The sequence below is a fragment of the Elephantulus edwardii genome, unplaced genomic scaffold, assembly GCF_000299155.1.
Source record: "Elephantulus edwardii isolate Elephantulus edwardi_28Jun2011 unplaced genomic scaffold, EleEdw1.0 scaffold00067, whole genome shotgun sequence".
Taxonomy (NCBI): Eukaryota; Metazoa; Chordata; class Mammalia; order Macroscelidea; family Macroscelididae; genus Elephantulus; species Elephantulus edwardii.
In genome coordinates, this window is record NW_006399817.1 from 591661 (window position 1) to 605202 (window position 13542).

At 38.6% G+C, this 13542-nt stretch overlaps 1 pseudogene; it reads right to left on the reverse strand.

Annotated features, from left to right (window-relative positions):
- Nucleotides 1-10416: 10416 nt before the first annotated feature.
- The window catches only part of LOC102873375, a 10145-nt pseudogene continuing 7019 nt past the window's right edge, over nt 10417-13542 (reverse strand).

A 13542-nucleotide genomic window follows, 5' to 3' on the forward strand; every position in this document is an offset into this window, starting at 1 on the left:
AAATAGTATAAATATAATAGTATATAATAGCAAAGGTTTATATGTTGAAATAAAAAATGAAACTCATACAACACAGTCTGTCAATTCTGTGGTCTACTGGTTAGTTAGCAATTCAATGGTAAGTCATTTTAATCAACCAGCTGCTTCTGGGCAATCTTGTCTTGAGTCCATGAAAAGGTGATGAACGGTCAACTATGAGTCTCTTCCAACTTGACGGTACACAACAATGATAAGAACATGAACCGCAATCTCAAAGCCACTCTGAATCCACCTCTTCAAATCCACTGAATGGTCAGCTGTAAGTGGGTTCTGACTTCACAGCACAAAACAACAATACATGTTACAGAATAGAACTATTGAATACAAAAGCAATTTATCAGGCTTTTCTTCCTATCAGCTGTATGGTCAAATTTCTGACCTTTGGCTTAGCTGACTTCAAACTACTAGGACCACCTGTTGTTGTTAAGTACCATCAAGTTGGAACCAATTCAGCTGACCCTCCAGCTGTTTTTCAAAGCTGCAAATTACAGAGGAGGAGATCTTTCTCCAAAAGAGTATCTTGCAAATTTAAACCACTTGCTCAATGAGCAAACCCTTACCATTAGGCAACTAGAGTTTCCATCTAGAATTCCTAACATAAGTGTGTAATAAATGTACAATTTACAATTTAAAATATTTTTAAAGATCAACTTACCATTCAAAGAAAAAGAAAATTCTTCATTGATTAACACTTTTAAAATAATCATGACAATTTATTAAAAAAATTGTTAGTACAAAGATAAATTTTAATAATGATTGCAAAAATATAGCAAGGATATGTATTCAAATTTGCTAGTTTATACATCTGTGCCTCTGAGGATTATGACATTTATTTATTTATTACAACTTTTAGATCACTGGAACTTCTATCTACTTCTCTGCTATCACTTACAATTTATAAATATGATACTGCAAATCACCACCATGACAATAAATCAGATCCCCATAGCTACAATAATGAAATGACTAATGAAAAGTGTAGATGCTGTGGTGGGGGGTGGGGGTGAAACTCAGAGTTTAGAAAAAAAGCATAAGTTCAGAAATGTTTTACTTAGATATTTTTGTGTTTAAGATAAAATTCAGAATTGTTTTTTGAAGGGTTAAATATTACTGTTTTAAAAATTCTATTTTCCCAAGAATAAGTAAGATACAAACTTTGTAAATAAATTTAAGGAGAATATATCTAGATCATCTATATCTATATCACCTATATCTATATAATCTGTATCATCTGTATCATCTATCTCATCTATCTCTATATCTCTATCTCTATCTCTATCTCTGTATCTATCTCTATCTCTATCTATCTCTATCTTTATCTCTACCTCTACCTCTATCTCTCCTAGTTTTCTCTCTCTGGATTTCAGATAAGAAGTGGTTTGAATTCATCAGACACTCAGCCAAAGATGTAATGGTCTGCTTTTCTAAAGATTTAAATCTCAGAAGTCTTACGGGGAATCTATGTTTTACAAGGTCTCTGTAAGCTGAAATGAATATCGAATATTAACTTGTTTTTCAAGTCCTCAAGTTGCTTCTAGAATAAACAAAAACTGTGAATTTAAGCTTTGAAGGTTTAACAGTGAACTTAAATGTTGTTGTTGATTGCCTTCCAGTGGAGCACAACTCATAGAACTCTATTAACAAAAGGCTTGAAGCCCCTATACAACTATTGAAATTTATCAAAGTTCATAGGGTTTCTGGTGGCATGTGATTTAGGAAGTGGATGCCACTACTGCTTCCAAGAATTTTAAAAAAGGGTTTCTCTTAATATCTTTTACATTTATAACCAGTTGAACATACAGTCAATTCTGAAAATTAACGTCTCACTTAAGAAAATGACCTGGTGGTCTTTGCCTCTCATAATATAAAAAGCTGCCACATTTTTAAAAACAAGTTACACTGATTCACTTTGATATTCACAGTATGGCCAAAATGTAAATCTAATTCATGATAACATTTACTCTAATGAGTATTTAAGTTACTTGTTTTTCAGGTTTTAGTAATAATGCTAGATGTATGATATGCGTATTCACCATAGAGCATATTTTTTATAGGATAGGTAATCTCATTCTGTGTCATTTACTGACTCTGGAAACCCACCAGAGGGTCAGCTAAGGGTTGATTTTGACTTTATGGTACAAAACAACAACACAGGACATATCTCCTGTGTGTAAATAAATGCATGTGTATTTAAATCTTTTACAATGTTTGAAATTTCAGTTGATACTGGATTTGACAAATTTTCCATTCCAGATAAAACTGGAAATTCGTTTTTGCATTTTGTTGAAAAATTGAATTGGTATCTGTATTGGGATTTCATTGAACTTGTAGATTGCCTTTGGTAGAATTGTGATTTTTATGATATTGAATCTTCCTATCCATGAGCTGGCATCCACATCCTAAGTAACATGCCTCCGGAAACTTTATGAACTTTGATAAATGTCGATAGCTATAGAGGGGCTTCAAGCCTTTTGTTCATAGAGTCGCTATGAGTCTTGCTTGACTCAAAGACAATCAACAACAACAACATCCATGAACTTGGTATACTCTTCTTTTTTCTCCAGAATCCTTTTTGTTTCTTGTAATAATGTCCTGTAATCTCCTGTGTACAGGTCTTTTCTGTATTTAGTTAAATTTATATCCGTGTATTTCACCTTGAGGTTAGCTATTGTAATTGGTATTATTTTTCTTAGTTCCATTTTTAAATTCTCTTTGTCACTGTAGACAAATCCAACTAATTTTTTGTACTATTTTCTGCTATTTTTCTGAATTGGTCCAATAAGTCTAATAGTTTTCTTACTGAATCTTTACAGTTTTCTAGTATACTATCATATTATCTGCATATATAAATGTTGTCACCTCCTCTTTGCGACATTGTACACCTCTTATTTCCTTGTCTTGCCTTGTTGCTCTTGCTAATACGTACAATGCTATATTGAATAAGCAAGGTGATAGTAGGCATCCTTGCCTAGTTCCTGTTCTCAAGGGGAATGCCCTTTAATCTCTTTCCTTTGAAGGCTATGTTGGCTCTTGATTTTGTATATCTAATTTTCACTATGTCTGTGTTTCATTGACTGTGCAAAGGCATTTGACTGTGTGGATCACAACAAACTGTGGCTAACTAACTCTGAGGAAAATGGGAATCCCAGAATACTTGATTATGCTTACACGAAGCCTATACTTGGACGAGGAGGTAGCTGTCAGAACAGAGAACACTGCATAGTTCAATATTGGGAAGAGAGTATACCAGGAATGTGTCCTATCTCCACATCTTTTCAATCTATATGCAGAACTGATTATCCAGGAGGCTGGGTTATATGAGGAGAAATGTGGCATCAGGATTGGAGGTAGACTCATCAACAACCTACATTATGCAGATGACACAACCCTGCTTGCTGAAACTGAGGAGGACCTGAAAGGCTTCTGCAGAAGGTCAAGGACTGCTGTCTTCAATATGGTGGATTGAAGCTCAACATCAAGAAAACAAAGATTCTCACCACTGGACCAGTTGGGCAGCATCATGATAGATGGTGAGGCGATTGGGATTGTTAACAGCTTTAGTTTGCTTGGCTCCACACTCGTCATTCCTGGGAGCAGCAACCAGGAAATTAAAAGACAAATTGCATTGGGAAAGTCTGCGTTTAGAGACCTCTCCAAAGTACTGAAGAGCAATGATGTCAGTCTGGAGAATAAAGTGTGCCAGTCTTTGCAATTACTTTCTATTCATCAAAAAGCTGCACAATGCTGAGGGATGATAGAAGGAAAATTCATGCCTTTGTGCTGTGGTGCTGGAGCAGAATATTAAATATTCATAGACTGCTAGGGGAACAAACAAGTTCATCCTAAGGAGGGTGAAGCCAGGCTGTTTCTTGGAGGCAAGGATTCTGAAGCTTCATCTGACATATTTTGGACATGTTCCAAGACAGTACTAGTCCTTGGAGAGCTACATTATGATTTGAAGAGACAATGCAAGAGAGAAAGACCTTCAATGAAATAGTTGATTCCATGCCTAGGGTCATGGGAGTATGTGCGTTAGAGACAAGATTTGTACAGGATAGATAGAGCAGGGTTAGGGCTGTTGTACACAGAGTTGATATGATTCATAGGTAACTCGACAGCAAACAACTACAACTTTTCATTATGTTCAGGAAATTCCCCTCTATTCCTATTTTGTTGAGTGTTTAATCAGGAAAGGCTGTTGGATTTTGTCAAAGACCTATACTGCAGCAACTGATAGAATCATAGGGTTTTAGTTCTTTGCTTTATTAATGTGATGAATTACATTAATTGCTTTTTGGTGTACTGTTTTCTCTCTTTTCTAAAAATATTATTACATGTTCATTGTGTTTCAAACTACTGTTTATTTACATTTTGTTCATGCAATCATTCCCATGCATTATGTTTTATAAAATTAATTACCATTGGACCATGTTCATGATTATCCTGCTTTTCAGGTCCTTGCTGGATCCTTCCCATTTCCTTCACTCCCTCCCTCCACCCACCAAACTACAACCCTGAGATTTCACCCTACCCATTCTTACTCCTCTACTCTCATCCCTTCTATCCTTGATTTCCCATACATGATTTATTAGTTATCTATTTTTACAATGGTGGTCTTTGTAGTATTTGTCCTTATGTTGAACCATCTAGCATTCCTTTTATGAATCCTGTTTGATCATGTAGAATTGTTTTTCTATATACTGTTGGATTTTATTAGACAGGATTTTATTGAGGATGTTTACAACTATATTCATGAAAGATACTGGCCTATAGTTTTCCATTTTGATGTTGTCTATCTGACTTTGGTTTCAGGGATAAGTTTTGATAAGCAAGTTCTTTAAAAGTTCATTTTATCACTTTAACAGCAATTGTATAGGTAAACTCTTTACAATTACATTTAGAATATTTTCTTTCATTTTGAAGGATGTTTTTGTTTTTATTAGGTTTCTATTTTTGGTATTTTTTTCCTTTCAGCCAGGATTGATCTGACAAAAGCAATGATATCCCTGGTGCTATGGCTTCTGCTCAATCTTGCTTGAACTTCTGGAAGTTCTTTATCTATTTATTGTTCCAGTTATTTTTGAATGATCTTCAGCAACATTTTTCTTGCATGTGATATCAATGATATTATTTGATAATTTCCACATTCACTTGGATCACCTTTCTTGGGAATGGGAACAAATACAGACCTCTTCCAATCCATTGGTCCCACAGCTGTTCTCCAAATTTCTTGGCATAGATTAGTGAGTGCATCCAAGGCTGTATCTGTTAATTGAAACAAGTCAATTGGCATCCCATGGATTCCTGGGGTCTTATTTTTGCCAATGCCTTCAATGCAACTTCTACTTCCTCCTTCATTACCATTGGTTCCTGTTCATATCATACTTCCTGAAATTTTTCAGTGACAATCAATTCTTTCTGGTACAGTGACTCTGTGTATTCCTTCCATCTTCTTTTGATGCTTTCTGGGTCATTTAACATAACACCCATAGCATCTTTCAATATTGCAATATAGGGCTTAAACTTGTTTTTTAGTTCTTTTAGCTTGAAAAATTAAGAGTGAGTTCTTCCCTTTTTATTCTCTAGTTCCAGCTCTCTGCCCATTCCATTATAATATTTTGTTGTGTCCTCCTGAGCTGCTCTTTGAAATAATCTGTTCTGTTCTTTCACTTTGATAATTTTTCCTTTAGAGCTGTCTTCTCAATGCTCTAGTGCAATCTTTATAGAGTCTCTTGTGATATCCATTTCAAATGTCTATTTGTGCTTTTTTGACTATGCAAAGATGTTTGTATGGATGATAATAAGTTGTGGATGATGTTGAGAAGGATGGGAATTCAGAGTACTTGATTGTGCTCATGTGAAACCTATACCTGAATCAGGAGGCTGTTGTGAGAATGGAGTAGGGAAGCACTGCATGGTTTGGAATTGGGAAGGAAGTTCATCAAGGTGGTATTCTCTCTCCATTCCTATTTAATCCATATGCTGAGCAAATTACTCGGGAAGCTGGATTCTGTGATTAGGAATGTGGTATCAAGATTGGAGGGAGACTCATAAATAACCTGCATTGGAGGCAAGGATTCTGAGGCTCCATCTAACATACTTTGTACATGTTGTGAGGAGAGACCGGTCCTTAGAGAGGGGCATCATGCTTGGGAGGGTGGGGGGACGGCACAGGAGAGGAAGGCCCTCTATGAGGTGGATTGATTCAGTGACTGGGGTAATTGGGATGGGAGTGTCGGAGACAGTGTGATTGGCACAGGACAGAGCGGAGTTTAGGGCTGTTGTACATAGGGCTGCTATGAGTCGCAGGCGACTTGACGGCACATAACAACAACATGCAGATGACAAAATCTTACTTGCTAAAAGTTAGGAATCATTGAAGCACTTATTGCAGAAGACCAAGGAGAATGAAGATTCTTACCACTGGCAGCATCATGATAGATGAAGAGGAGATTGAAACTGTCAATAGCTTCATCTTGTTTGCATCCACAATTAACATCCTTCGTTCAAGCAGTCAGGAAATAAGGAGACACATTGTACTGGGAAAATCTACAGTTAGGAACTTTTCCAAACTATTGAAGATTAGTGATGTCAGTTTGAGGACAAAGGTGCATTTGATTCAGGTCATAGTCTTTCTGATTACTAGCTATGCATTTGAGACCTGGACAATGAATAAAGATGACAGAAAAAAAATGATATCTTTGAATTGTGGTGTTGGAGAAGGACATTGAACATTCCATGGATGGCAAAGAGAATGAATAGATAAGTCACGGAGATGGTGCAGCCAGAGTGCTCTTTGGTGGCAAGAATGATAAGGATTCTCCTCACATACTTTGGACAGGTTGCTAGGTGGTGCTATTCCTTGGAAAGGGACATGATGTTGGAAAGGGTGGATCATCAGTGTGGGAGAAGAAGACCTCAAGTAGGTGGACTGAGCTGGTGATTGGTGTAATGGGCTCTCATGTGTCAGAAAGTGTAAGAATGACACAGGATAGAACAGGGTTCAGATCATTTGTTCATAGGGTTGCTTTGAGCTGTGCTCGACTCAATGGCACTTAATAACAAAGTTTTTGTAGGCTAAGGATATTGGCTTAGTTCTTGATATATGCTTTGCAATCTGTAGCTCAGGTTTATTTCTTTTTTAGCTTTGTTTTTCAAACTTTGATGCACAAAATTGTTTCCTTTTTTATAGTTGAGATGATCAAACTTTCCTTGTGTCTTTTGCTTTTTATGAACACAAATATAAATATCTTTATTATTCTTAATTTACAAAAACAATTATGCACATGTTTTGTCATAGTGTGAAATAATTTCTTTTTAAAAAAATTTATTTGATGTTTTGTAGTTTGTCCTTATTTAGTAAATTAAGTTATTGTTGTTAAGGTACTCTTTGAACAACAGATTGAAATCTTACTCTATCCTGTATAATCTTCATTAAATCTGCTTACTATTGTTGTTTGTTGTTATATGCCGTTGAGTTGCTTGTGACTCAGAGCAACCCTGTGTACAACAGCTCTAAATTCTGCTCTGTCCTGTGCCAATCTCATTGTCTCCAGCACACTCATCCTGATTGCCCCAGTCACCGAATCAATCCATCTCTTAGAGGGCTTCCCCTCCTGCACCTGCCCTCTACCCTTCCAAGCATGATGTCCTTCTCCAAGGACCGGTCTCTCCTTACAACATGACCAAAGTACATCAGATGAAATGTCAGAATCCTTGCCTCCAAGGAGCAGCCCAGTTTAACCCTCTCTAGGATGAATCGGTTTGTTTTCTTGGCAGTTCATGGCACCCTCAGCACTCTTCTCCAACATTAAAGCTCAAAAGCATCAATTCTCCTTCTATCCTCCCTGGTCATTGTCCATCTCTCTGACACAAAACAAGTGATTGCAAAGATCGTGGCCTGTACCAGATGTCCCTTAGTCTCCAGAGACACACCGTTGCTCTTGAGTACTTTAGAGAGGTCCCTAACAGCAGACTTTCCCATGGCAATACGTCCTTTAATTTCCTAGCTGCTGGTGCCAAGAGTGTTGACTGTGGAGCCAAGCAGACTAAAGCTGTGAACAATCTCAATCTCTTCACCATCCATCCTGATGCTGCCAATTGGTCCAGTGGTGAGAATCTTTGTCTTCTTGACATTGAGCCTCAATCCATATTGAAGGATGCAGTCTCTGACCCTCAGCAGCAAGCACTTCGGGTCTTCCTCAATTTCAGCAAACAGGGATGTGTCATCTGCATAACGTAGATTGTTGATAGATCTTCCACCAATCCAGACCCCACATTTCTCATCATAGAGCCCAGCCTCGCGGATGATCTGTTCTGCATACAGGTTGAAAAGATATAGAGACAGGACACATCCCTGGCATATGCCCTTCCCAATTTTGAACCATTCAGTGTTTCCTTGCTATGTTCTGACGACTGCCTCCTGGTTCAAGTGTAAATTTCGCATTAGCACTATCAAGTGTTCTGGGATTCCCATTCTTCTCAGAGTCAGCCACAGTTTGTTATGATCCACACAGTTAAATGCCTTTGCATATTCAATGAAACACAGATAGACATTCCTCTGGTACTCCCTGCTTTCAGCCAATATCCATCTAATATTAGCTACAATATCCCTAGTACCAAGACCCCTTCTAAACCCAGCCTGGACTTCTGGCAGTTCTCTGCGGGTGTGCTGTTCCAGTCATTTTTTTGGATAATCTTCAGCAGAATCTTGCTTGCATGTGAAATCAATGATATTGTTCTATAGTTTCACACTCTGTTGGGTCACCTTTCTTTATAATGGGAACAAATATAGATCTCTTCCAGTCAGTTGGTCAAGTGGCTGTTCTTCAGATTTCTTGGCACAACTTGGTGAGCACGTCCAGGGCAGCATCTGTTAGCTGAAATATTCAATCGGTATACCATCTATTCCTGGGGCCTTATTTTTTGCTATTTCTTTCAAAGCAGTTTGAACTTCTTCCTTCATCACCATAGGCTCTTGCTCATATGTTGTTTCATGAAATTCTTCTTTGTCTGCCAATTCCTTTCAATACAATGACTCAGTATATTCTTTCCATGTTCTTTTGATACCTCCTGGATCATTTAATACTCTGCCTATAGAATCCTTGGTTATAGCAACTCGAGGTTTGAATTTGTTTTTCAGTTCCTTAAGCTTAAGAAATGCTGAGCGAGTTTGACCACATTATTGGGGTTTTCCTCTATATAGGTGACCATCTACTTTTTCCAGTATCTAAAGCCAAAGAGAAGGCATTTGAAAATTTTGTTAAAATTTTCAGCAGAAATTGACCAAATATACAATAAAAATGTTTTAATGATGACTGGTGACTGGAATGAAAAAGTTAAAAACTGTAGAAGAAAGGGTAATGGGAAAGTATAGACATGGTGATAAAAATGAGGTCAGACATAGAATGATGGAATCTTGTACATTCAATGATTCATTCACCAAAAATAACGTCTTTAAAATCACAAACAGTAACTTTATACATGAACTGTACCAAGTGAACTGCATAAGAATCAGATTGACTATATTTGTGGAAAGAATTCATTGGAGAATCTCAGTATCAAAAGTCAAAACTAGCCCATGCGCTGACTGTGAAATAGATTGTGGAGTTTTTCTTTCAATATAACTTTCCTAGCTATAGTTTGACTTTGCCAAGTAGGTGAGCAGGAATATGTGAATGGGGCTTGTTAGTCTCTCTGATCCACAGGGGAGTGGGCAGTCTCACCAATCCAGAAAGGAATTAGTTTCACAACTCCACGAGGAGATTGGCTGGTCTTGGCATTAAATTGAACAATCCAGCAGCAGGAGTATTAGACCTTACCCACCAGCAAAGAAGAGAAGACCATAAAGAAGGACTAACAGAATGTAGCATGTCTTTCAGGCCCAGAATTTTTTGCTCCAGTTACACCTACAGCAATAGCAGTTGAAGCTGAGGGCCAGAGAGACAGGGAGAAACCTAACATGAGATAGAGCTGATTCCCGCCACCCCCCCGTATTGGACAGATTAGAACTAATCTAAGAGGCTTTGCCCAAGTATTTTTCTTTATCATCAACAATATATTATTAATTTTTTTTCTTTACAAACCAGTATGCATTTTTGTATATGTTTACACAAAACCCCATCATTTCCCCACTCTTCCACTCATCTGAAGTTCAGCATCTTATAGCAGCAGGTGTCTAGGGCTCCAAGACGGCATTTGTCAGAGTGGGTGTTTCCAGGGGCCTGTCAGTCTTGATGTCAAGACCACTGGGTTCAGTTGTGCTCCCCAAGAGCAGGGTTCACATAACAATGCAATGTCCTGAACAAGTCCTACAGGTGACCAGCTGCACTGTCCCCCTTCCATCTGCATAATACAGGTTTCTCCCGAAGCCCAAGGTTACATATCCAGATGCTTGTAGAGTCTCTGACTTTTCTCTTTTTTGTTTCTGTTGCCATGTTTTTACCAGGGCTTCCCAGCCACAGTCTCAGAGCTCAGAGCAGTGGGAGTCACCAGGCCACTCCCAGGCTTGTAGCCCATCACAGCCTGGACTCCTTTGGTCAAAGTTCTCACATTCTCTTGATGAAAGAAAGTTTTGTCAACTATATTTTCAATCTGCTCTGCTTTTTTCTTTCTGCTTGGCTGCACTCTCAATCGATCACCGGTCATTTTGTTCTCAAGGAGTCTCTGGTGCTGATGCTGAAAAAGCACAGGATCGATCCCAGGAGGCGGATGACAGTACAACAGCTTCCCACTGACATAATCCTTCAGGATGGACCGTGCGGATCGTGGCTGGTCAGGCTGCCCGTGGGTTGGCGTAAAGCCTCGCATATTTCCATAGGCTGTCAAAAGCTCTTCTGATGTTGGAGTTCGATGAGGATCTTCATCCTCTCTGGGCTTTATGATTGCAATCCCGTATGTCGCTTCTAAAACGTGTGTTGGAATATTCTGGCATACCAGTGATACAGGTGGGACGTGATTTCTCATTTGGTCTATTGGAAGGATCCCACTGCAAATCATCTCTGCCTTGGTGGAGATGAAGGATGACATCACCAGGCCGGGGCAGTCACACAGGCAGAGGCCAGGTTCCACATAGAGAGTCTGGAATTCAAGGCTGCTGTCATCTTCTGCACATGTCTGCCAATCCTCTTCCTCTTTCTCCTCCTTCTCCTCCTTCTCCCGACAATCCTCATACTCACTGTCGTCCTCATCACTGGAAGGACCTTCGGAAGGGGAGGGGGCATCCCTGTCTGAGAGATGGCCAGACTCACTGTATGCAATTTCATTCAGCCTCATCAGAATTTGAGTTCTCAAACTTGGTGGTGTTGTCTTCTTCAGAATCTCCATTCACTTGCTCCTTTGACTTGTCACTGAGCTGCACAGCTTCAGCCAAAGCCGACCAGAAAATCACCTTCACTTCTTCTTTTTCAAAGTGAGCGGCCCAGGCACTCCGCTGCTCTGCGGTCAACAAGTCAGCCTTGATTATATATATATAAAAAAAATAACATTCTCCTTACTGCCATCTAGTTCTTTCACATAGCATTCCAAATCTTCACATCTAGTGGCAGGAAGTAATGAAAGAATCGAGAATTTTAGAACACTAGGCTAAAACTGCACTGTTCAAGGCTGAGGTGCCTGTGAGCTCATTTTTAAGCTGTCCTGCGTTTTGCAGGAGTATGACTTTTTAACATTTGAAATATGGTTCTGTGTGCTCTGTGCATGATCATATTGGATTTTGACCCAGTAAAGCAGTAAAATTGGTGCTGAGATAAGTAGAAAGAGGTGTGGGAGAGTAGAGGACATGTCTGACATTATAGGAATGGATTTTGTATTATTGCTGCTGTTGACGTTGACAGGTTCACTCTGTGAAGTTCATAAAGGTTGGATATGGCCATCCCACATATTCTTGCTCTTTTTACATAGACCATCAATTATTCATCATGTACAAGTTCAAATTGAGGCTGAAGAAAATGAAAACAGGTCCAAGAGAACAAAAATATAATCTTGAATCTATCCCACTTGAATATAAAAATCATCTTAAGAGTAAGTTTGTTTGCCATTTGAATATCTTCCTCTGTGAAAATTCTTTCCATGTCTTTCCATTCTGTAATGGGGTTATTAGACTTTTCTTCTGGAGATGCAGGTATACTTTGGAAACTTTTGTTTCCAAACTTTTGTCTGAGTTGGCATTACCAAATGTTTGTTTCCAGTCTATAGATTTTCTTTTCACCCTGCAGGAAAAAGTTTTTCATGAACATATGGATTTAATCTTTAAAAGAGTTCATGCATCAGTTTTATCCTCTTCATATTGTGCATTTCTGGTTGTATTTGTGTCAAAGTTTAAAAGGGCAGCAAGTAATAAATGTTGGAGAGGATACGGCTTTAAAGGGATTCATATATTGTTGGTGGGCTTATAAAAATGGTACAACCATTCTGGAAGGCAGTTTGGTGCTCCTTAAAAAAGCTGAATATAGAAATTTCATCTTACCCAGCTATTCCATTACTTGGAATATGTTGTTGTTGTTATGTACCATCGAGTCACTTGCTACTTGTAGTGACCCTATGTATAACATCCCTAAACTCTGCTCTGTCCTGTGCCAATCGCACTGTCTCCGACACATCCATCCCAATTATCCCAGTCACTGAATCAATCCACCTTATACAGGGCTTTCCCCTCCTGTGCTGTCTGTCCACCCTAACAAGTATGAAGTCCCTCTCCAAGGACCGATCCCTCCTTACAACATGTCCAAAGTATGTTAGACAGAGCCTCAGAATCCTTGCCTCCAAGGAGCTGCCCGGGTTAACCCTCTCCAGAATCAATCTGTTTGTTTTCCTAGCAGTCCATGGTACCCTCAATACTCTTCTCCAGCACCACAGCTCGAAGGCATCAATTCTCCTTCTATCCGCCCTAGTCATTATCCAACTCTCTGATGCATAACAAGTGATTGCTAAGACCATGGCCTGTATCAGATGCACATTAGTCTCCAGAAAGACACCATTGCTCTTCAGAACTTTGGAAAGGTCCCTAACAGCAGAATTTCCCATCAATTTAATATGTCTGAGAAAATGAGAACTGAGGCAGAAATGGAGATTTGTACACCAATATTCATAGCAGCATTATTCACCATTGCGAGAACATGGAAACAGCCCAAATGTCCAACCACAAATGAATGGACAGAAATTATGTACATTAACGCAATGGAATACTATGCAGCACACAGGAGCAATGATTTTTTAAATTATTACCAAACTTTGGAGGGACTGGAGAACATTATACTGAGTAAAAATTCAGTCCCCAAAAGGATATATTAATATAATTAAATAAAAAGGAATTTAATGGGAGAAGAAAAGAGAAAGGAAGAAAGAGAGGAAAGATGGGAGAAGGAAAAATGAATGAAGAAAGATAAGCATGTATATACTTTTTAAAAATAAAGTTACATTAACTTAGTCAATAATGGGAAAACATATTAAGCACCTAATACACATTTCAGTTAACAGATGCTGCCATGGACGTGCTCACCAAGT